Below are 3,585 nucleotides of genomic sequence, written 5' to 3'. Positions count from 1 at the left end.
GTGTGTGTGTGTGTGTGTGTGTGTGTGTGTACTGGAACTTGAACTCACTCTACAGCTTGGCTTTGGTGCCCACTAGTGCTGTACCACTTGAACCACATTCCTAGTTCTTCATTTACTTTATGTACTATTTTATCCAAGAAATTAACTCCTGTAATTAGAATACACATCAATGATACTCTGTCCCAAATTGTTTCCCCTAATTTTAGCCAGCCCAAAATATAGATATAGATTCAAACAGTTAATTACTAGAAAATATTTTTCAAAGATTCTTATTTCACAAGTATTAGAAACATAGTCTCAATACGCAACCTTTTATATTTCACTTTCAAGTAATTACAGGTTTTAGAAAAATGACTTTACAATGATACCTTTAAAACTTGCATGTCAGCTTACTCTGGAAAATCTTTTAGGAAACTACAAATTTTCACTGTTTTCCATTGGTCTTTTCATAGCTATCCAAAGGAGAGAATTTTAGGAACAACCCCATAATAGTTCGGCTATTAAATCTAAGGTTCTTTTATCTTTCCAGCTTATATTAGGATTGCTTTTCATGACCCAAGCTGACTTACTACAACCTTTTTTTTATGAGAGAGATAAATGGTGGTCCCATGGACCTGGATTATAAAAACTTAATGAACTTTTAAAGCTCCATTGGTATTACTGGCAGAACTGACTGAATCTGTCACTTCAGGAAAAGACATCAGTTTCTTCTAAAAAACATCCACGAATCAACAGGCTCACTCAGTGGTAAATCACCAATTAGTACCAAATTAAGGATGAAAAATTAATTTACTAAGCCCATTCATTCACATCAACTTGTGAAGGCACCATCCAGTTTATTACACACACACACTCTCTCTCCCTCCCTCCTTTGACCCCTCCCTTCTTCCTTTCTTTCCTTTCTCTCCTTTTTAGGCTTATTTATAAGAATGAATCCCTATGTTATAACTTATGAAACTTAAGAAAGTTTGTTTTAACTTTATTGGCAAGTGTCCTCTTATTTTTTCCTTCCTTCCTTCCTTCCTCTTTCCTTCCTCCCTCCCTCCCTTCCTTTTTTTGTGCTAGTAGTGGAGTTTGAACTCAGGGCCTGAGTTCTGTCCCTTAGCTTTTCCACTCAAGGCTGGTGCTTTTCAACTTGAGCCACAGCTCCATTTGTGGGGTTTTGATGGGTTAATTGGATATAAGAGTTTTGTAGACTTTCTTGCCCAACGTGACTACGAACCTCAGTCCTTGGATCTCAGCTTCCCGAATAGCTAGGATTACAGGCATGAGCCACTAGTGTCCAGCCCAAGTGTGCTAACTCTTAACTATGGGCAACATCCATTTATTTCCAGCACTTTTCAGCCTTAATATGTGGAGCACATGCATTGTTAACCTTTAAATCCCTTGTATAAACATTTCTGGAAGAGCTTGTAAAATATCTCCCTTCTGTGTTTCCTGATCGCCAGTTGATGGCATTTAGAAAAACCCTCTGGTACCAGCAGGTGCTGTATTTTGCTTTCTTCAGGTTCCAGCTGGCTCCCAAATGACAGATTCCTGTCCCAGGCCGAGCCCAACCAACCTAGGCTAGGACCACATTGCAGGCAAAATGAAACCGGGCTCGACCAGACAGCAAGATAAATGACTGCTGTTTAAGTTTAAAATCCCCTGGTGGGAGTAAATATTGTTTCAGAAGGGGGTGGGGGGAAGCTTGACAAATATTGCATCATCCTTCCAGAACTGTCTTGATTAAAACAGAATTTTTACATTAAGTGGGTGCTCTGTTCAAAGTGTATCTATCTTGCTGTCATGGGATTTTTCCCCCCTCTTCCTTTCCCCTTTCCTAGAGCCTGAAAAGAGACATATTGTTAGAGATGGTCAACCAAGACTACCCCATCCCTGGGGGCTTGAGTCCCCCTGTTGGTGACAGAAGCCAGGCTGGTCTGCACGCTGACACTTCACTGAGGATAATGAAGACTGCCCAGGATTAGGAAGAGAAGACCAGTTGTCACCTCACTGACAGGCAACCATCAGGCAACAGCTGAGCCCACACATCTGGAGCAGGACAAGGACATACATTAGTGTCCCCTTCTCTGGTCTACACCTTGGGCCCTTCTAAACAAATGGAAGTTTCCTTTACCTCCAAAGTCCATAGGCACGCACGCACACAAGTACCTTATCTTTTGCAGGCAATATCTGACGGTGAACCCTATCAATTACATAACATCAAGACACAGTCTTCCCAAGGACTGATGAAAATGAGGCACTAGACAAAACTGCATGACCGAGAGGAGAGAATTCCATTAGGTGTAATTGGTTCTTTTAAAAACCTATCCTAAAAGCCTGTAATGCATTTATATATATGTCTATATAGATATACATATATGTCACATGCATCTGGATTCCAAAAGAGAGGCAAGATTAAAACAACAACAACAACTACTACTTTCAGATCGTTTCTCACGGAATATTCTTCACCCGGTACATGGCTGCAGTCCTGCCTGACTCAGTGTTGAAAACCAGCAGCGAGACGCGTGGAGCTGGTTCATTCTGAAGCCTTCTAGGGCCAGCCAGGACTCAGCATGACGCCAAGCCCTCCTCCCCCCCCCCCCCCGCCTCGACCTCCCCTGCTACACCGCTCCCCCCCACCCTCCCCTCCTCACCCACCCCCACCCCAGTCCTTCAAGCCTCCTGAAGACAATCTGTGGCCAATTTTCCCAGAGTCCCCAAAATAACACGGCGCTGCCAACGGTCCCCGGCGAGGCCGTGTGTTTTGCTTCGAGGGCCATGAACATTTATAACAGCTTTTTTTTCTCTCGCTGCAGCCTGAGTCGTCGCCCACCGCTCGGGGGCTCATGGTGAACATGCTTAGTTCCTTCAACTTTTCACCCATTCTTTCCCACAGACGTGATGCATGCAAGAACACACCTGGGTGGCGAGCGAGCCCGCTGGCACCCCAGCCTTCCCGACTCCCCCCCACCCCACAATCAAAGCAAGGAGCCCCTTTCCTGCGTGCGTCTGGAGACAGCCAGGACCCTCCCTCCGGACGCGGGGAGGTGACTGGCGATCCGCAGCAAGCCGCGGTGCCCCGACTCTGGGGACGCGCCCCCCTCCACCCCCCCTACCCCGCTTCCGCTAACTGGAGAGACCGGGAAAGATGGGGGTGTCCGTGGATGCAGCAGTCAGGACCCGAGCTCAGCGGAGGAAGCGGGGGTTCGGCACTGCAGCCCCGGAGTTACCTGCCTTCCCGGTCCACACTGCCTAGCCAACCCATCGCGCCCTTCGGCGACACCAGCCCCAATCTGGATCTTCAAGGAGCCTCCCTGCAGTACCAGCCCGGGTGCCCTCGGCTCCCCCCACACCTCCCCACCCCCGATCTTGCGGCGCGCCCCCCACCCCAACGCCGCAGTCCCCCCCACACACACTCCTCCTCCCTCCACCCCTCGCCAGCTCGGATCCCGGCTGCCCCTCGCTCACCCCGCGCCGAGAGCAGCCCAGCCGGCTGGAACGGGTCGGAGGCGGTCCGCGGGTGTCAGCGCCCGGCGAGCGCTCCGGGCGGGCACGCTCAGCCTCCGGAGCCCGCGGCAAAGTGGCTGCGAGGTCTCC

General features: G+C 48.7%; 1 protein-coding gene across 1 annotated transcript in view; it reads right to left on the bottom strand.

Moving 5' to 3' along the window:
* The window catches only part of Prickle1 (prickle homolog 1 (Drosophila)), a 90,245-nt gene extending 86,703 nt beyond the window's left edge, over positions 1 to 3,542 (bottom strand). The window contains exon 1 of the mRNA XM_013018737.1: positions 3,457 to 3,542. The gene's annotated coding sequence lies outside the window, so the exon portion shown is untranslated. The remainder of the gene's footprint in view (positions 1 to 3,456) is intronic.
* Positions 3,543 to 3,585: the final 43 nt, after the last annotated feature.

Source organism: Dipodomys ordii, unplaced genomic scaffold (assembly GCF_000151885.1).
Source record: "Dipodomys ordii isolate 6190 unplaced genomic scaffold, Dord_2.0 Scaffold42, whole genome shotgun sequence".
NCBI classification, from domain to species: Eukaryota; Metazoa; Chordata; class Mammalia; order Rodentia; family Heteromyidae; genus Dipodomys; species Dipodomys ordii.
The sequence above is the reverse complement of the archived record's forward strand: the minus strand, read 5'-3'. Positions and strand labels throughout refer to the sequence as shown.